Raw genomic sequence first — 22384 nt, 5'->3', positions numbered from 1 at the left:
AATTGCCCATGTTTTCTGGTGGCTAATCCAAATGAGAACAGAATGATGAATTGCCCATCCCATTCCATTCTAATGATGAAGAGGATTTTTTTTATTGATTGCTCTCTTCTGGGCTTAAAACTAAGTTTTTCCAAGCAAAGATTTGTATACTCTATACCCAAACACAACCAAAACAATTTGTGCCCAAATCAAGAAACTTTGGGCTCAGCTAGGGCCTTTGTAGAATCTTTATTGCCATTTTTATGCTTTTCTTATTTTTCCTTTTTAAGCTTTTATGTAACCATCAAGTATAGGTGTATAGGCTTTGTCTAAAAATTGATTGTTAATTATAGATGATGAGTAGGAGGGTAGGTGTGAGTGTAAAGGAGTGTATAAGGGAGGCTTGTGGTGATGGAACATTTCTGTATCTTTATTGTGGTGATGGTTATACTTGTGATGAAATTGTAAAGATTAACAGAACTAAACAGATACACACACACACAACACATACACACACATATGCACACATTCAATTTGGCATGTAAAACTGGTGAACTCTGAAAAAAGTCTATAGATTATAACAGTATCCATTTTCTGGTTTGATATTGTACTGTATTATACAAGGTGGTACCAATGGGGGGAATTGGGTGAAAGGTACGCCGAAAGTTCCCATACATTTTTACAACTTTCTGTAAATCTATAAATTTAAAAACATTTGAAATATAGATGATGAATTAGAATTTCCAATTTAAAAAAAAAGGAAATTGGATTGTTCTATAGAAGTGAACTTTTGGTAGTGCAAATTTCTGAGTTAAGCCATGAGGGATCTCGGTGATGTCTTTCTGTCATTAGGAGGATGGAGTTGATTTGTAGGGGATGGAGTTTGCCAGTTGGAACTCTATCAAATGCTGTGGAACTGAAGAACCAATGTAAATGGGTTCAAATCCAGGTTCTGCTGTTTACTAGATATGTAACTTCAGAGAATTTACCTCGCTTCTTTGAACCTCAATCTCCCCATCCATAAAATGAGGCTATAAATGTATCTTTTTCATAGAGTTAGGGCATAAATAAGTAATCATATTGCAATATATAAGTATATCAAATCAACACAGTGCACATCTTAAACTTACACAATGCTGTATGTCAAATGTATTTCAATAAATATGTTATATATAAATTACTTAAAAGAATTATAAGGATATGTATGTGTATGGATAGAAAAATAGATAGATAGATAGATAGATAGATAGATAGATAGATAGATAGCGTTCAATGAAATTTAACGGTGATCACTGTTGTTTTAACTCCGTTTCTCTGAGTAGAATTAATGTAGCATTTTTTGTGTTGAATAGAAGAAGAGTTAGGGAATTATCTTGAGTGTTCAAGCAGTTTTTCTCTAACTTGACTGAAACAACAGTCCTTGGTCCTACACAGTCCTTGTAAGGTAGTCTGGAGCTGAGACACACCAGGAGGTGGATTAGGATGTAAGGTACCCAATATCACTCAGATCAGCCTCTCCTGTATCTGAGAAGATTCCTTTTATCTGCCCCTTTTTCTGTGTGAAAGCATCCAAGTCACCTTTATGAGGACATACAACACTTAAACATTGTCTTCATTTCCAGTGAGATAAGGAAGAGGGATAGCATGCACAGATAAATATGCACCAATTATAAAATTATATGTAAAAATCCTTGTATACAAAACACATAACACTTCATCAGGAGATCTTTGGTTCTATATTAGCTAATGCCATTCATTAATAACTCTTTGAAAAAGGGCAATGATTGATAAAGCAGAGTAATTGGAGATGGAGGAATTTTCTTGGAGTGTAGGCCTTGGAGTGTATTGTAGGGGAGAGAGGTAGTGATTCACTGAAGTGTTCTGGGATGTTGCTGGGCATCCAGGTATGTTAAGGGAAGGATGTTGATAGGAAAATGCATGGGCATTAGATGGTAGAAATTGCATAGTTGGTGGAAAGGTACTATTCTGGGATTCCAGAAATCAGGTTTTGAATCTTCCTTATGCCAATTACCTATTAGTACAGCAACTTTAGATGCAGTTACATGACATAATTATGGCTCAGTATCATTATATGTATAATGGGGACAATAAGATGTATTTACCACATTCTGTGAAATTCAAATGCTTCATCATGTGAAACAATGAATGTGAATATGCTTCATGGACTATTGAGTGTCTCTTTATATGGGGACTTTCTTAGTCACTTTTACTCAGACAAGGCCTTCTTAATATAACAGCATAGGTGTCTGCATTACTCTGTGTGGGGACCCTCTAAATTTCTTTTCTTTAAAAGTGGCCTTAAAGATTTTTTCTTAATGATAGATGTCTTATATTGGTAACTGGCTATCTCAACTCAAGAGAATATTATCCTCTTGAATCATCTAATTCTGTAGGATAAGTATTTTATTTTGTAAACTCTTTTAATGTTCATCACAAATGAGTCAGATAATGCTTATTTCCATTTCACATACAGGAAAACTGATGTTTAGATAAACTCAGGTACTCATAATTACACATCTGACAAATGGTAGATTTGTATTCTCATCAATCTGGCTGCAAAACCTGTCATGTTTCTACTGTTCTCTAAGATCAAGATAGTGTATCTTGTACCAAAGTCCCATCATCTTCACGCAAATTATCTTAAATCAAACAAAAATAACCTGGACCATAATTACACCTGAAAAGATTACAAATACTAAAATTGACAGATATAAAATATAAAACAAATCTTTTACATGTTTAAATGCTTATTTATTTTTGAGAGAGAGAGAGAGTGCAGGGGAGGGCAAAGAGAGAGAGGGAGACAGAGTATCCAAGTAGGCTCCGTGCTGTCAGCGCAGAGTCCGAGGCGTGGCTCCCAATTCACAAACCATGAGATCATGGCCTGCTTGGGTTTCTCTCTCTCTCTCTCTCTAGGACCCTCCTTCACTCCCACAGGCATGCATGTGCATGCTTTCTCTCTTTCTCTCAAAATAAATAAAAATTTAAAATAAGAGTCAGATTTTAAAATATTCAAATAAAACAAAAACCTGATCACCTTCAAAGGACTGACATAGACTAAGAGCTGACTTCTCAACAGTAAGAGGGGATGCCAGATAATGTTTTCAATGTGTTGAGTGAAAATAGCTCCCAACATAATTTTTTCTCCTCCGTAAAATGTATTTGAAGAGTCAGAGCAAACTACTTTCCAGTTAAAGACAAAATGAAGGCATATGTTCTCGTTAACTATTGCTGTATAATAAGTTATTCCAAAACCTAGTGACATAAAACAACTATCATTTGATTATATCACACAGTTTTTGTGAGTCAGGAATAGGATGGGCTAGAGTGATTATCCTGCTCTTCATGACCTGAAATGGAGTCACTTGGTGGTACTTCCCTTGTGACTGGGAAGGTCTGAAGGGTCCAGATGACTTCCCTCACATTTCTGGTGCTTTTGGGGTAGAGGTAGAGCTGGAAAGCTGAGCTCTGCCACACTACCCCCCCTCTCCATGTAGTCATCCCTCCTCTACATGTGGTCTCTCTGGCAAGGTAGGCATACTTAGTCCCTGTCACCACAGGGCCCTTAGAGAGCATGACAGAAGGTTCTAGTTGTCAGAAATGCCCAGAAATGGCATGGTATTACTACTAGATTGGGACTTTCTACTACAGTTCTACCACAATGTGCTGAACAGAACTGTCACAAGCCAGCCCAGATCCAAATGAGAAAAATTATCTCCACGTCTTCATAGGAAGAGTATGAAAGGATTTAGTGATCTTTATTCCATCACAGATTTTAGGCAGAGACAACTTGATTCCAAATGGAAAGTCAGAGCTGTAAAAAGGAATTATGAATAATGAAACTAATAATATCTGGGTATATCTAAAATATACAAAATTAGTGTATAACACGTACAAAACAAAAATAGTGTATTACACATGTAAAAAGTGAAAAGAGAGAAAACTAAAGTATACAACAAAAATAATGAATAAGTAGAGAGAAGATGAAGAGAATTAAAATACTCTGAGGTCTTTGTATTATTATTCAAAGAAACAAAAAGATGTTAATTAATTGCTTTCATAAAGGAAATGTGTATGCAAAACTTCAGGGTAACTTCTAAAATACTAAAAACAGGTTGTATAGCTCTCAATCAGTAAAGAAAAAGAAAAGGATTGAGAATAAACCTATTTATTATGAAAGAGAGGAATAAAAAGCATATAATAGCAAAGAGGAGACAAAAGAAAGCAGAAAGTAAAATGGAAAAAAAATCCAACTATTTCAGCAATTATAATAAGTGTATATGGACTAATTACATTATCTTAAAATCTGACTATACATTGTTCATAAGAAACACAACTAAAACATAATAATAAAAATAAAATATACAAATAATTTCAATTCCCTATAATGGCAGCATACTGTTAGAAAATATAATTTACAAAAAACAGTTAGAAAATATAACTTATAAATTTATATAATTTATAGATAAAAATATAATTTACACAACTTACCTTAGTAATAAATATATAAAGTCTTTAAGAATAAACTTAATACAACATGTACAAGCTATGTACAGGAGAAGACTATAAATTTTTACTTAAAGACTTAAAAAACCTAGGAGTGTCTGGGTGGCTCAGTCGGTTAAGCGTCCCACTCTGGATTTTAGCTTAGGTCTCTCTCTCTCTCTCTCTCTCTCTCTCTCTCTCTCTCTCTCTCTCTTCCTCTCTCTCCCTCCCTCCCCCTTCCCCTTACTCTCTCTCTCTTAAGATAAATAAAGATTTTTTTTAAAAAAAGACCTAAATAATTGGAGAGCTTTATCATGTTATTAAAATGGAAGTCTCAATATTGTAAAGGTACAGTTCTCCCAAATTGATTTATAAATTCAGTGTAAAGCCAACCAAATCCCAAGAAATTTAATCTTGTTTGTTTGTATTAACTTCTCAGGTGATCCTAAATTTTAAATTAAAGATCAAAGGGCCAGGAAGAATCAAAGGACTCTTGAAAAGAAAGGAAAAGGTTATGATTCAGAAAGCTAACACATCCAAATATCACAACTTATAAAACTTTACTAATTATAACAATATGACATTAGTACAAAGACAGGTAAAACCAGTATCAATGGAGCCCAACAGCAGATCAACTATACATAGAAACCTGGTTTGTAATTGGCAGGAACAGAAAGGCAGTAGTACAGCACCTCAGGCTCTGGCTTTAAAGGTTCAAAGTGCTCTGGATGCAACAGTTCTCAGGCCTCCTCATAACAATTGGCTGGACCAAAGATGGGGCTGGGGATGCATGCTCCTGGAAAGACCCTTCCAACCCTGTCCTCAATACTCAGACCCTCAGCATCAGTCAGGAACAAATGAGTAAAACAGAAATGGTCTTAGCTGTTTAAAACCAGGAACAATTTAATACATGGAAATGCTTACAAAGATGTTAGAAGGATTGGAAGAATCTAATTCTGAAGTGATTACACACACACACGCACCCCCCAAAATAAAAAACGCTGCTCATCCTGAGTCACTGTCCATCACAGTAAATGATATCTAATTACTCAGCTGCTCAGGCCCAAATCCTCAGAATCATCCTTGCTTCCTCTTTCTCTCTAACCTTACATCAAATCCATCCACAAAAACTTGTTGGAATTTCAAACCTTCAAAACTTCAAAACTTACCCAGAATTCAGTTAATTCTTACCACATCCTCTGTTACCTCCCTGTTTGACTTCCAACAGTGGTACTCCCTCCTGCTGCCTCTGCCCACCAGCAATGTGTTCTCAACACAGCAGCCAGATGTTAGTAAATGGTAGTGCTATCCACTGGATACCTCTGTTCTCTCTCCAGCACGTAGAAAGATTGTACTTCTCTGCCCCCTTGAAACCTAAATGGACGTGCCATTTCCATCGGCCAATTAAATGAGAATGGCAATGATGAGGTAACTTCTACACATCACATACGAATGGAAGCTCCAGTGGCTGGCACATCTTTTGACTAGTCTTTTTGTCACTGTCATGGAAACTAGCAGCACTCACAATGCTAACTACTCTGCCAATCTGGGTCCTGAAGTAAGGGGAACATGGACTGTAGTACCCACATAATGTGTAATGAGTGTAACATGGGGCAAGAACAAAACATTCATGATTTGAGGTTACTGAAAATACGAGGTTGCTTATTATCAAATTATAGTATTTCTGACTGATATTCATTTATGGATACAGTGATCAATGTAATTCAGATCATGTCATACTTCAGAGGCTTATAAACTTGGCCCCATGTTCTCTCTATGAACTTGTTTTCTTTTTTTAAAGTTATTTAATTTTGAGAGAGAGAGAGCATGAGCAGGGAAGGGGCAGAGAGAGAGGGAGACACAGAATCTGAAGCAGGCTCCAGGCTCTGAGCTGTCAGCACAGAGTCCCACGCGGGGCTCGAACTCATGAACCATGAGATCATGACCTGAGCCGAAGTCAGACACTTAACTGACTGAGCCACTCAGACGCCCCTATGAACTCATTTTTTATCTTCTCCTTGCTCACATTCTCCAGACAGACTGCTCTCCTGAACATACCAGGCACACTTCGGCCTCTGGAATTTTGTGTTTGCTCTTCGTGTCTGAAATATTACCCCACCACCCCAGACATTCACATAACTTGTTCCTTCACTTTCTTCAAATCTTTCCTCTAATGGTAGCTTCTTAGTAAAGTCTCTCCTGATAATCCCATGAGAAAATCCCTCCAAACCCACATTTCCTATTTTCCTCTTTTTATTTCCTTCATAGCAATGATTACCATCAAAAAAAGTCAGTTTTACTTTTATTTGTATATTTGTTATTAGCTGTTACCTATTCCCTCAACTAAAATGAAGGCTCCCTTTGAGTAGGCATTTTAATCGACTTTGTTTCCTCTGGTTCCCTAATCCCTATGGTGGTGCCAGAAATATATTAACCACTCAGTGAACATAAACTGAATGGATGAATACCAGGGGTGGCATTGGAGGGAAGGAAAGAAATAAAAGCTTATAATAAATGATGTTAGGACAAGTGCCTGTGTATATTAAGCCAAAAAGGAAACTGGACTTAAACACTATATCACATACAAAATCAGTTCCAGCCAGATACAAAAATTCAATTTGAAAGGCAAAAGTATTCAATTGTAGAAGTCTACATAAAAGCATTTTATGTGCCAGGGAAAGATTTCATAAATAAATAAACAAAAGGACAGAGCACATAAAATTAAGAACTTCTGTTTATAAAACATCATAGAGAGAATGAAAAGATAAGTGAAAAATAGGAAGAAATAGTTTCATTATATATATAATGATAAACTAATAAGAAGAACAATTCAATAGAAAAATAGTGAATAACAGACACTTCACTAAAGGACAAACATGCAATAAAAGGTCAATTAACGTCCAAAAATATGCTCCTTTTCATAAGTAATCAGGTAAATATAAATTAAACCACAGTATTATCCTATTTTGCATCCTCCAGATGCACAAAAATGTTAATGCCTGACAATATCCAGCACTGGTGAAAATGTGGAAGGCATTAGTGTACAAATACTTTAAAGAACAATTTGGCAAAAATTTCGTAAAGTTGAAAATGTAAATACCCTATGAAACCACAAATATATGAATATGTTACATAAATGTATGACTGTATTATGAATATACATAAACTCTCACTCATATACTCCCTGTAATATGTGTGGGAATGGTCGTATATAAGAATATTCATAGCAAAATTGCAAAAGGACAAGAACCACGCAAGTTTCCATTGACCAGAAAATGATAAATAAATTGTGGCATGTTCATATAATTGAATCATATAGAGTAATGAAGATAAATCAATTATAGCTATAAATATCAACACGGATAAATATTGGAAATATGCTGTAGAGGAAAACATATAAATCACAAAAAAATCCACACCAAATGATTCCATTTACCCATGATTCAAAACCATTTAAAGTAAACAATACCTCACGTCAACCTAAAATTGAGTACAATGTTTATGATTACTTCCAACGAGGGAGGATGTAGAATCGAATCTAGAAGAAGCAGAGAGGAAATTTCAAATGAAATTGTTTTGTTTTGTTTTGTTTCTCCTTAAAATAGATGGTTAGAATATAGGTTTTTCTTTGTTGTTATTTATATTAATTTACATATATCTTTATAAAAATTATTTCAGATCTATTCAACATATTATAAAGACGTTTTTAAATGTCTTTGCACTTAAATGTCATTGCATTTGAACGCACCTTTCAGGAAATGCTATATTTATTTGCCACAATAACAAGCAGGAAACCTTTTGATTATCCAATTGTTTCGTATCTCTTTGGGCAGCCTGAAACTGTGCCACTCAGCATTATAAACTGCAAGTAAAGGCCTTTTGAGAAAGGCAACAAATCAGAAATGCAAAATGCCATTTCTGATTAATTTATGAAAACGAAGTTTTCAGTCTACAAGAACCAGGGGCAAAACAAAACAATAACTCAACAGGGGTCCATGAGCCCCGAAGTGTGGCGTTTGGTCATGTGTAACTATTTATCACTCCGGGTCTCAAATCTGAATGATATCAATCATGCTGCTTGCCAGGGCACCAACTGAATATAAATTGGCCTTTCTGGGCATCAATAGGCCTCGTTCTGCCAAGTGATTTGATAGTTCTTTTATTTTAAAACACTTAGGATGGATTATAGAATGAAAGCACACACTTTGGAGCAGTTTAGAAAAATCAATTCAAGCCACACTTAAGGACAAAGAAAAATCCTTCTGTTCTTTCTGGTGACATATCTTACTCAATAGAATAGTCCCATGGAGATGCAAATACTTGTACAAGGTAAATTTCGACAGCAATGTGATCATTAGCACATGTATCGTCACAATATTTGCACACCGTGAACCTGTACATTTTCTCCAATGATGCAGGGAGTGCTTAAAACATTTTTGGAACTCTCACCGGGGAATAGGTTCTCAAACCTTGAATAAATTTTTACAGTGTAGGAGTGTATTTCTTTGCTTTTCAGAAAATGCCAAAAATCCTTTGGAACCAAAGTTAGACAACAAAAGGAGTTTTCAAGGACAGGGAATTCTCCATTTAACTTATACACAAGAGGCAGCTTTGTGGAGAAACTAGTTTTGTATGTGGATGGTTAATAAAGTGTCACTGACGCCAATTCCCCATGACAGGGTAGATGTAGCAGAAAATCTAGACTTCGGATTCAGGTCTCAAAGGCAGTCCTCCCTCTGCCTGTACCAGGTCCAGAGCAAATGACAAATTACTGAATACTTCAGGTCTCAACTAACCCCCCCCACCCCTCAAATGAGGATGCATATGGCTACCTTGAAGGATTGTTATGACAATTACAAAAACATACACATGGCTTCTAACACATAATAGTCTTTAATAAATGACAAATGCAAGTAAAATGAAAACAGTTGTAGTAAATCAAATTCTGAGCTCTTGAATTTAGGCAATACTGAATAGCAGTTACGTAGCTGAGCTTTAGTTAGATTCACCTGAATTTAAGTCACAGGTTCTCTCTGATAGGTAATTCACATAATTTTCAGAAAGCTCTTTAATGTTGGCAAGACTCTGAAAAATGGGATTCTATCAGTGTTTGTTGATTTGGCATAACAATAATCATATAGATATTTATTATTAAAATGGAATTATAGCAAATTCAAGTAAAGTAGAAATTTTAAACTTTTAAGGTTTATCTCATTCATAAATGAGATGCATGACTTAAAGCAGCTTGGCTTGGAAGGCCTAGGCATGGACATATAAGTTTTCTTCCTTTAGCTTTCCAAGGCCATGCAGAGTAAAAGTAATAGAGAGTGTACTCTGGATCAGGAGAGTCTGGGAATGAGTCTGCCTCTGTCACCTTACTAGCTGTATAACCTTGGGCAAGGTGCTTAAATTCTCTGTGGGTCTCCCTACCCTCAAGAATCCACTTGGGGTTGGGGGCCTAAGGTTTATACAATTGTGAAAGTGTCCTTTAGGGAAATGCATACAAAATTACAATGTAAACTTGGGGACCTGATTCTGAGATTTAAGCTTTGTTAACTCCAGGGTAAATTTGCCTCTGAAACCTTATAGAGTTTGGGGAGTGGGGGTGGGAATCAAACATAAATGTTTTGAACTGTGCCTGGAGCAGCTACCACTATGGAAGTGTTTGTTGTTATCTCAAGGCCACAAAGATATCTCTAGACCCTCTCTATCTCTTAAAGAAATCTTTCAAGTAGAAAAGAAGAAATAGGTCTGTTTTCCTCTACCAACCTACATTATATATTTCAGATTGTCATGGCATGCTAAATGCTTAGCTATGCCCAGGACAGTACTCATTATGGGTGGGTGCTAAAGACAAAAACAAACAAAACAAAACAAAACAAACACCTAAAAAAACAGTAACTTATACAAGGATAAGAAAAGATCCCAGGGGCGCCTTGGTGGCTCAGTCGGTTGAGCATCCGACTTTGGCTCAGGTCATGATCTCACAGCTCATGAGTTCAAGCTTTGCGTCGGGCTCTCTGCTGACAGCTCGGAGCCTGAAACCTGCTTCTGATTCTGTGTCTCCTTCTCTCTCTGCCCCTAACCCACTTGCATTCTGTCTCTGTCTCTCTCAAAAATAAACATTAAAAAAAAAAAGATCCCAGAGAACCCTCTTTCACTGTTGGTAGGAATGCAAACTGGTGCAGCTGTTCTGGAAAATAGTGTGGAAGTTCCTCAAAAAATTAAAAATAGATCTACCCTATGACCCAGCAATAGCTCTACTAGCTATTTATCTAAGGGATGCAGGAGTGCTGATGCATAGGAGCACTTTTACCCCAATGTTAATAGCAGCACTTGCAATAGCCAAAGTATGGAAAGAACATAAATGTCCATCAACTGATGAATGGATAAAGAAGATGTGACTTATATATACAATGGAATACTACTTGGCAATGAGAAAGAATCATATCATGCCATTTGTAGCAACATGGGTGAAACCTGAAGGTATTATGCTGAGTGAAATACGTAAGAGAAAGACAGATATCATATGTTTTCACTCATATGTGGATCTTGAGAAACTTAACAAAACCATGAGGGAAGGGAAGGGGAAAAATAGTTACAAACAGAGAGGGAGGGAGGCAAGTCATAAGAGAATCTTAAACACAGAGAACAAACTGAGGGTGAATGGGGGATGGGAGAGAGGGGAAAATGGGTGATGGGCATTGAGGAGGGCATTTGTTGGGATGAGCACTGGGTGTTGTATGTAAGCGATGAACCACAGGAATCTACCCCCAAAACCAAGAGCACCCTTTACACACTTTATTGTAGCCAGTTTGATAATAAATTATATTTAAAAACAAAGATCCCAGAACTCCCATGGGCAAATCACCTTGCTAAAGGGTCTCCTCCCTTTTCTTACTTGAGGTTAGAGTGTTTAGTGGGAAGGCCAGGGAGAGTATTGTGCCTCTCCCAGGCTCACAGAGGTGATGCTCAGGAAAATGTTAGTTAACTTTTTGGCTTCACCCTCCATTCCCCTTTACACCCCACCTCACTTCCACCCTCCGTGGTTAACCTCCACACCTAAGGAATAAATCTGACCAAAATAGCTTGTTCCACGGTGTTCCGATTATCATTAATTTTGTGTTCTCTTCTATGTCATGCATTAATTTGTACAGAGGCAACAGGAGGTGATGATTAATACATAAAGGACTTTTAACTACTGTTTAACAGAACTAAAGAAGAAAATTAACTACTGTCTGGAAGCTAGGGTCATATGTTTGATCATTTTTTTTCCAGATAGAAAAATTTTGTACTGCCCTCATGTGTTTATCTGTTTTGAGCCTAAAAAGCAAGAACTATCCAATTTGCCTCTATCAGCTTTCAACTACAGAATCTGTAACTGAATGGATATATTCTATTTTTTTGAGATTTACCAGGTTTATCAAAATTTCTGCTCTACTAATAAATGACATTCTTCATGAAATATAACTCCAAAGCATAGAACAGGTACTGGACTGACTTCCTGGTGGACTTTGAAAACATCCTTTCTATATAAGAAATGAAGGTCTTGCTCCTGAGTAGCAGGTTTGTCCTATCCGATCAAATACAATTTACTGTCAAATGTGACATTTCTGGCATGACTATGGTTATAACTCTGGTTTCTCCATTTAGATCTTGGTAGAAATGAGTCAGATTTTTATTGCACCTTTGCAAATAACTACATTATCATGGAAATTAAAGGGAGTTAGTAAAGACCCAGATAATTTTGCAGACAAAGTCAGACATGCTTTCTTTTCTCTTCTCTTCTCTTCTTTTCTTTTGTTTTCTTCTTTTAATTTTTTAAATGTTTATTTATTTATTTTGAGAGAGAGAGAGAGTGAGTGCAAGTGGGGGAGGGACAGAGAGGGAGACAGATGAGCCATGAGATCGTGACCTGAGCTTAAATCAAGAAGTAGGATGTTCAACTACGCCATGCAGGTGCCCCAGATATTAATTTTTAAGACATCTCTTTGGTGGCAGGAAGAACACAGAAAAGACCATCCTTATATTTACTGAAATATAATGTATCAGGTGATTTCTAAAGTTTTGCTTATTTTTCATAACAGGATTCCAAGTTAAATATCAATATGCCCATCTTACAAATGAGCAAGTTCAAGTTCATAAAGGGTAACTCACTACTCCAGTGTCACACACATCTTTAGAAGCTAGAATACAGTTCTACAAATCTATATATACATATCTAGATATAGATATAAGACAATATGTTCATTTACATATGTTCTTTCCCCAAATAATTATATTATACATATTTTAAGCAGCTTGTCTTTTCCACTCAGCCTCATAGCCCAGCATATGAATTTGCATTCCTTTATGCATTATAACCTGGCATATTTTTAAAGTTTAATAATTATGTATATTGTTTGCTATATATGAATAATCTGTTCGTATCATTCACCATTTCTCTATTCATTAGTAATACTTCGTCCTATATCAAAGATATAAAGCAGGATAGTCAAGGATTTAGTACAAAAGTAACATCAGCACAAAACAACTATTCTAAATACTAAATAAAAAAAGAGTGAATGAAACAGAGTCTGGTAAAGAGTATATCATTTTTAAAAATATAATTTGTTAAATTGGCTAACATACAGTGTATAAAATTCTGTATTTTCTACAGAATCATCATCTTGAGGTTCTTCTGATGATTCATTAACTTGTAATATACATTACATTTTCTAATAGAATATTTTTCCTGAATTCTGAGGATGAGTTGAAATAAGTTTCAAGAAATTTCCCTTTAGTGTTCACATGTATATCCAGCTATATTGAGGTTTAAAGATAAGTCAAGATGAATGAAATGGGTTTCTCCTAAAGCCCACTAAAAAACAGAACCATATAACAATACCATCAATATGCAACAATAACAATACAATTAGATTTTTTCATTAGTTTAATTCAGTTCTGCAAAATTAGTGCCTATTTGAGAAGCTATACTATAATACTAAATTGTGTACAAAAATGCCAATGAAAAATATTGTAGGGATGGAATAGGGTAATCAGAGTTAAAGCACTGTTAAATCCTTTCATTATTTAGAAGTATAGAAAAGACAATGATAAATTTTAGACTTCATAAAGTTAAGTATAGATGATAACATTTCAAGGATAATTGTTTGGAAATCAGTGATAAAAAGTTGGAAGAGGAAGAGAGAAAAAAAGAAATGAGGCAAAGAATAATGCCGTTAATAAAAGAGAATGTACTAAGGAAGGGAAAAATAAGCATTGAAAAAGTAAGGCAAAAAAAGGTCAAAATGGGAACTATGAATTAGAGATTAAGGGATGTGGAGGATAGGATGAGAAGGCTTAACACAAATCCATTTGTGATTCCAGAAGAAAAAATGAAAAACAGGAAAAAATCCAGATATGTATGTAATGATAATAAATATAACTGCTTTAATTTTTCTTACGTAGTACAGATTTGTAGAACATTTCATGTCAGAAAGTTCTATTGGACAGCACTGTTTCTATTCAGGTATATGGACACTGTGCATAAAGAGGTTAAAACAAAAATGTTCATAGTCAAGTATTCAAACAAACAGACAAGCAAATAACCTGCATATTTAGCTACAGAATAAGGAAACATCCACTGTGACTAATACAAACAATGTAATAGTAAACAATAGTGAAGAGAAAAGAAAATCAGCTACAAATATCAGCATGAAAGACTCACAATATTAAGTTAAAAAGTAGATTGCAAATAGTATATACAGTATGGTACAATTTATATAGAGACAGAACCCATATAAAATTAGGCAGCACATTGTTTAGAACTCTATCAGGGAAATAATGAATAAAAAATTTGAGATAGCTTGTATCTCAGGTGAGAAGAAGATGATCAAAAAGGGGAATTAAATCAGAGGGGAATCCTCTTAATATAAATCATTATTCTTTTTCTTTTGCTGCATTGTATGTATAAGGAACCGTAAGGGTACATTGTCAATAGTTTTATATGTATAAAATATTTCATTGTGAAATAATAGTGCATGGTGGGTTTTTTTAAGACATTGAGTGTACCTCCTTTTTTTTCTTTCTTCTAAATGTTTATTTTTGAGAGAGAGAGACAGACACAGAGCGTGAGCGGGGGAGAGGAGAGAGAGAGGAAGACACAGAATCCGAAGCAGGCTCCAGGCTCTGAGCTCCGAGCTGTCAGCACAGAGCCTGATGTAGGTCTTGAACCCATGAACCACAAGATCATGACCTGAACCGAAGTTGGACGCTTAACCAACTGAACCACCCAGGCACCCCTAGTGTATCTCCCTTAACTTTGACATGACAATTTTCAGATAGATATCATAATCAAAATATTTTAGACTGGGGTGCCTGGGTGGCTCAGTTGGTGGAATGACCTACTCTTGATTTCCGCTGGGTCATGATCTCACAGTCATGGGATAGAGCCCTGCGTGGGGCACCATGCTGAGTGTGGGGTCTCCTTAGGATTCTCTCTCTCTCTCCCCAAAAAGTCTATACATATCTATATTTATCTAATATATATCTCTATTTATATCCATATCTATTAGAGTAATTTTGATATTTATAGTTTTTTAAATCAGACTAAGAGTTGAAACTTCTCAAATTATTTTTAATAATCAATTGGGATGTTTACTTTTTGACCTATTTACATGATTTAGATTACAAAACAATAAATCATATCTGCAATTCAGTAGTGAATCCTACTTTCTTTTTGGTGCATTATATTCTTGATGTGCTGTTGGATTTGATCCACCAGCATTTTATTTTGAATACTTATAAATCTCTTTGATCCATGCTTTCCTTTTATGTGCCATCTTTGTAATGTTTTGAAATCAGTTGTACTTGCTTCATGACGTGAATTGGCCCAATTTACATCTTTTATATTTCTGGAAAAAAATAGATTTATATAGCACAGGGATTGCCTATTACAAGTTGAAAAGACTCCAAAATAAAAACATCTGACCACAAAAGACTTTTAGAAAAATTCTTAGAAAACCTTTAAAATATTTAGCATGACTATTCAAATATTGTTTTCCAACTTTATGCTATTTGTTAATTAATTAATTAATTGTTTGAGTTGTAAAGGTCGTTTTTATGTTTTTATTTTTTTAGGTGACTTATTTATTTATTTTTATTATTTCATTTATTTTTTTAATTTACATCCAAGTTAGTTAGCATATAGTGCTATAATGATTTCAGGAGGAGTTTCCTTAAAGCCCCTTACGCATTTACCCATCCTCCCTCTCGATAACCCCTCCAGTAACCCTGCTTGTTCTCCATATTTTTTTAATGAATAAACATGGCTGTGTTCCAAGAAAACTTTATTTATGAATACTAAATGTGAATTTCATAGATTGTCTACCATGCCACAATATATTATTCTTATTTTGATTTTTAAAAAATATTTTATTATTTTTCTTTTGAATTTCACTTTTATTTATTATTATTATTTTTTAATTTACATTCAAGTTAGTTAGCATATAGTGCAACAATAATTTCAGGAGTAGATTCTTTAATGCCTCTTACCCATTTACCCATGCCCCCTCCTATACCCCTACCAGTAACCCTCTGTTTCTTCTCCATATTTAAGAGTCTCTTATGTTTTGTCCCACACCCTGTTTTTATATTACTTTTGTTTCCCTTCACTTATGTTCATCTGTTTTGTATCTTAAAGTCCTCATATGAATGAAGTCATTTGATATTTGTCTTTCTCTGACTGTATAATTTTGCTTAGCATAATATCCTGTAGTTCCAACCACATAGCTGCAAATGACAAGATTTCATTCCTTTTGATTGCCAAGTAATACTCCATTGTGTGTATGTGTGTGTGTCTGTGTGCATATACATATATACGTGTGTGTGTATATACATATATGTATATATATATATGTGTATATGTATATATATGTGTGTATATATATCACATCTTCTTTATCCACTCATCTATCGATTGACATTTGAGCTCGTCCATACTTTGGCTATTGGTGACAGAGCTGCTATAAACGTCGGGTGAATGTGCCCCTTCAAAACAGCATACCTGTATCCTTTGGGTAAATACCTAGTAGTGCAATTGCTGGGTCGTAAGGTAGTTCTATTTTTAATTTTTTAAGGAACGTCCATACTGTTTTTCAGAGTGGCTGCTCAAGTTTGCATTCCCAAAAGCAGTGCAAAAGAGATCCTCTTTCTCTACATCCTCGCCAACATCTGTTGTTGCCTGAGTTGTTAACATTAGCCATTCTAACAGGAGTGAGGTGGTATCTCATTGTGGTGTTGATTGTATTTCCCTGATGATGAGTGATGTAGAGCATTTTTTCATGTGTCAGTTGGCCATCTGGATGTCTATGGAGAAGTGTCTATGCATGTCTTTTGCCCATTTCTTTACGAGATTATTTGTTTTTTTGGGGGGTGTCGAGTTTGATAAGTTCTTTATAGGTTTTGGATACTAGCTCTTTATCTGATATGTCGTTTCCAAATACCTTCTCCCATTCCGTTGGTTGCCTTTTAGTCTCTTGCTGAAGAGACTGTCTTTATTCTATTGGGTATTCTTCCCTGCTTTGTCAAAGATTAGTTGGCCATAAGTTTGTGGGTTCATTTCTGGGTTCTCTATTGTGTTCCATTGATCCGAATGTCTGCTTTTGTGCCAGTACCATACTGTCTTGATGATTACAGATTTGTAATACAGCTTGAAGTCCGTGATTTGTGATGCCTCCAGCTTTGGTTTTCTTTTTCAAGTTTGCTTTGACTGTTCGGGGTCTTTTCTGATTCCATACAACTTTTAGGATTATCTGTTCTACCTCTGTGAAGAATGCTGATGTTATTTTGATAGGGATTACATTAAATATGTAGATTGCTCTGGGTAGTATTGACATTTTAACTATATTTGTTCTTCCTATCCAGGAGCATGGAATATTTTTCCAAGACTTTTTGGTGTCTCCTTCAATGTGTTTCATAAGCTTTCTATAGTTTTCAGTGTATATATTTTTCACCTCTTTGGTGAGATTTATTCCCACGTATTTTATGGGTTTGGGGGCAACTGTAAATGGGACCGATTCTTGATTTCTCTTTCTGTTGCTTCATTATTGGTGTGTAGGAATATAACCAATTTCTGTGTATTTATTTTATATCCTGCGACTTTGCTGAATCCATGGATCAGTTCTAGCAGTTTTTTGGTGTTATCTTTTGGGTTTTCAATATAGAGTATCATGTCATCTGTGAAGAGTGAATGTTTGACCTCCTCCTGGCTGATTTGGATGCCTTTAATTTCTTTGTGTTGTCTGATTGCTGAGGCTAAGACTTCCAATACTATGTTGAATAACAGTGGCAGGAATGGACATCCCTGTCTTGTTCCTGACCTTACGGGGAAAGCTCTCAGTTTTTTCCCATCAAGGATGATATTGGCATTGAGACTTTCATATATGACTTTTATGATCTCAAGGTATGCTCCTTCTATCCCTACTTTCTTGAGGGTTTTTTATCAAGAAAGGATGTTGTATTTTGTCAAATGTTTTCTCTGCATATATTGAGAGGATCATGGGGTTCTTGTCCTTGATTTTATTGATGTGATGAGTCACATTGATTGTTTTGTGGATATTGAACCAGCCCTGCATCCAAGGTATAAATCCCACTTGGTCGTGGTGAATAATTTTTTTAATGTATTGTTGGATCTGGTAGCCTAATATCTTTTTTTTTCTTTTCTTTTTTTTTTTTTAATTTCTTTTTTTTTTTTAACATTTATTTATTTTTGAGACAGAGAGAGACAGAGCATGAACGGGGGAGGGGCAGAGAGAGAGGGAGACACAGAATCGGAAGCAGGCTCCAGGCTCTGAGCCATCAGCCCAGAGCCTGACGTGGGGCTCGAACTCACAGACCGGGAGATCGTGACCTGAGCTGAAGTTGAACGCTCAACCGACTGAGCCACCCAGGCGCCCCTAAATTTCTTTTTTAATGTTTACTTATTTTTGAGACAGAGACAGAGCATGAGCAGGGGAGGGGCAGAGAGAGAGGGAGGCACAGAAACCGAAGCAGGCTCCAGGTTCTGAGCTGTCAGCACAGAGCCCGACGCGGGGCTCGAACTCATGAACCGCGAAATCATGACCTGAGCTGAAGTCGGATGCTTAACCGACTGAGCCACCCAGGCGCCCCCTGGTAGGCTAATATCTTGTTGAGGACTTTTGCCTCCATGTTCATCAGGGAAATTGGTGTATAGTTCTCCTTTTTAGTGGGGTCTTTGTCTGGTTTTGGAATCAAGGTAATGCTGGATTCATAGAAAGAGTTTGGAACTTTTCCATTTCTGTTTTGTGGAACAGTTTCAAGAGAATAGGTGTGAACTCTTCCTTAAATGTTTGGTAGAATTCCCCTGGAAAGCCATCTGGTCCTGGACTCTGTTTTTGGGGGGAGATTTTTGATTACTAATTTGATTTCTTTACTGGTTATGGGTCTGTTCACATTTTCTATTTCTTCCTGTTTCAGTTTTGGTAGTGTATATGTTTCTAGGAATTTGTCTATTTCATCCAGATAGCCCATTTTATTGGCATATATTTGTCCATTGTGCTGTCTTATTATCGTTTGTATTTCTGCTGTGTTGGTTGTGATCTCTCCTCTTTCATTCTTGATTTTATTTGGGTCCTTCACTTTTTCTTTTTGGTCAAACCGGGTAGGGGTTTCTTAATTTTGGTAATTCTTTCAAAGAACCAGCTTCTGGTTTCATTGATCTGTTCTGTTTGTTTTGTTTGTTTTGGGTTTTGAAATGCATTGATTTCTGTTCTAATCTTTATTATTTCCTGTCTTCTGCTGTTTTGGGGTTTTATTTGCTGTTCTTATTCCAGCTTTCTAAGGTGTAAGGTTAGATTGTGTATCTGAGACCTTCTTCCTTCTTCTGGAAGGCCTGGATTGCCCTATACTTCCCTCTCATCACCTCCTTTGCTGCATCCCAGAGATTTTTGGCTGTGGTGTTATCATTTTCATTGGCTTCCATATACTTTTTAATTTCCTCTTCAACTTCTTGGTTAGCCCATTCATTCTTTAGTAGGATGTCTTTAGTCTCCAAGTATTTGTTATCTTTCCAAATTTTTTCTTGTGGTTGGTTTTGAGTTTCATAGTGTTGTGGTCTGAAAATATGCACAATATGATCTCAATCTTTTTGTATTTGTTGAGTGCTGATTTGTGTCCCAGTATGTGATCTATTCTGGAGAACTTTCCATGTGCAATGGAGAAGAATGTGTATTCTGCTGCTAGGATGAAATGTTCTGAATATATCTGTTAAGTCCATATGGTCCAGTGTGTCATTCAAAACCATTGTTTCCTTGTTGATGTTCTGTTTAGCTGATCTATCCATTGCTCTAAGTGGGGTGTTGAAGTCCATTACTATTATGGTATTATTATCAATGAGTTTCTTTATGTTTATGATTAAATGATTTATATATTTGGGTGCTTCCACCTTTCGAGCATAAATGTTTACAATTGTTAGGTCTTCTTGGTGGATGGACCCCCTAATCATGATATAATGCCATTCTTCGTCTCTTGTTACAGTCGTTAACATCTAGATTGTCTGATATAAGTATGGCTACTCCAGCTTTGTTTTGTCGACCATTAGCATGATACATGGTTCTCTATCCCCTTACTTTCCATCTGAAGGTGTCTTTAGGTCTAACGTGGGTCTATTGTAAACAGCATATAGATTAATCTTGTTTTCTGAATCATTCTGTTACTCTCTCTCCTTTGATTGGAGCATTTAGTCCTTTGATGTTTAAAGTGAGTACTGAAAGATATGAGTTTTTGCCATTATGTTGCTTGTAGAGTTGGAGTCTGATGGTGTTCTCTGGTCCTTTCTAATCTCTGTTGCTTTTGGCCTTTTTTTTTCCATCTTTTCTCCCCTCGGAGAGTCCCCCTTAAAATTTCTTGCAGGGCTGGTTTAGTGTTCATGAACTCTTTTATCTTGTTTGTCTGGAAAATTTTTTATCTCTCCTTCTATTTTGAATGACAGCCTTGCTGGATAAACAATTCTTTGCTGCATATTTTTCTGATTCAGCACACTGAATATATCCTGCCTCTTCTTTCTGGCCTGCTACGTTTCTGTGGATAGGTCTGCTGCAAACCTGATCTCTCTTCCCTTGTAGGTTAAGGACTTTTTTTCCCTTGTTGCTTTCATAATTCTCTCCTTGCCTGAGTATTTTGTGAATTTGACTATGGTATGCCTTGTTGATGACCTTTTTTTTTTTAATCTAATGGGAGTCCTCTGTGCTTCCTGGAGTTTGATGTCTGTGTCTTTCCCCAGATTAGGAAAGTTTTCCACTATGATTTGTTCACATAGCCCTTTTACCCCCTTTTTCTCTCTCTTCATCCTCTGGGACCCCTATGATTCTGATTTGTTCCTTTTTAATGAGTCACTGATTTCTCTAATTCTTAAATCATGCTCTTTTGCCGTAGTCTCCCTCTTTTTTCCTGCTTCATCATTCTCCATAAGTTTGTCTTCTATATTGCTGATTCTCTGCTCTGTCTTTTCCATCCTTGCCACCAGGGCATCCATTCAAGATTGCAACTCAGTTGTAGCATTTTTATTTCATCCTGACTAGGTTTTGCTTCTTTTATCTCTGCAGAAAGGGATTCTAATCTATTTTCAACCCCAACTAGTATTCTTATTATCATGATTCTAAATTCTGGTTCAAACATCTTGCTTGTTTCTGTGCTGATTCTCTGGCTGTAATTTCTTCCTGCTTTCTTCTGGGGTGAATTTCTTCATTTTGTCATTTTGAAGGAAGAAAAGGAATTAATAAAGTAAAAAAAATAAAATTAAAAAATTAAATACAACAGAAAATATTATATAAATGATGCTAGATTCTAGGTGTATTATGGTCTGGTTTTTGAAAGGAGTTTGACAGATTAGAGAAAAAAAGGAAAGATAAAAGAAAAAAGGAAAAAGAAAGAAAAAGAAAAAAGGGAAAACGTTTGAAAATTTGAAAACATGAATACAATGAAATAGAATAAAATGAAATTATGCAAGTAAAATAGAATTTGAAAAATTTACAAAAGAGTAAAAAGTATAGTAGAAAAAATTAAATGAAATATTTTTAATAAAAATTGAAACTAAAAACAATTTTTTCTCTTTCTTTCTGTATTCTAGAAAAAGAAAAGAAAAAGACAAAATTATTGAATAGATGGACCAGTGAACAGACTGTAATACGATTGAAATTATATCATTTTCTCCTAGAAGTCAAACTATGGAGCACCTGATAGTCCATAAACTAAGCAGGCAAAGAGACTTGTGTTCCTGAAAAACAACGTTGTCCAGGTTGGGCGGGGCTTAGTGTAACAGCTCTGTTCTCCACTAGATGGCACTGCTTAACTTACTGGGGTGGATTGTTGTGGTACTTGTAGGTGTGTATGCATATGCACGAGAGGGGTGAAAATGGTGTCACCCAGCTACCCAGTCTCTAGTATCAGAAGTCTGTTCTCCCGGATCAGCAATCATGCACCCATCCTCTGTCTCCAGCTTCTGTTCACTTCCTGCTTTTACACTGTCTATGACCAAGCCATCAGGTTGTCAGGTGGCACCTCCCTCCTGAGTTTTATCTCAGACGCAGTTGTGTTTCCCAGCCCCTCACTTCTGAGGGACTGCGGCTTTGTCCCGCTCAGACCTTCTGGGGAAGGGTCTTGCCGAGCAATGGCCAGGTGCCAGCCACATTCAGGAATGTTTGAGGGACCATGTTGCTGTCAAGGCCCAGAGACTGTGGCTGGGTGCCAGCCCGTCTCCAGAAAATGTTCACGCCATGGTGTAGCAGCAGCGTTTCAGGGATTATGGTAAGTCACATCTGACACCAGATGGCATCTCCCTACAGCTGTTTCCACTCTTCCACTTTCTTTCCAGCTTCTTTGGGGGGGGGTGTGCTTTTCC

Source organism: Panthera tigris, chromosome D1 (genome assembly GCF_018350195.1).
Source record: "Panthera tigris isolate Pti1 chromosome D1, P.tigris_Pti1_mat1.1, whole genome shotgun sequence".
In the NCBI taxonomy this organism is placed as follows: domain Eukaryota; kingdom Metazoa; phylum Chordata; class Mammalia; order Carnivora; family Felidae; genus Panthera; species Panthera tigris.
The sequence above is the reverse complement of the archived record's forward strand: the minus strand, read 5'-3'. Positions refer to the sequence as shown.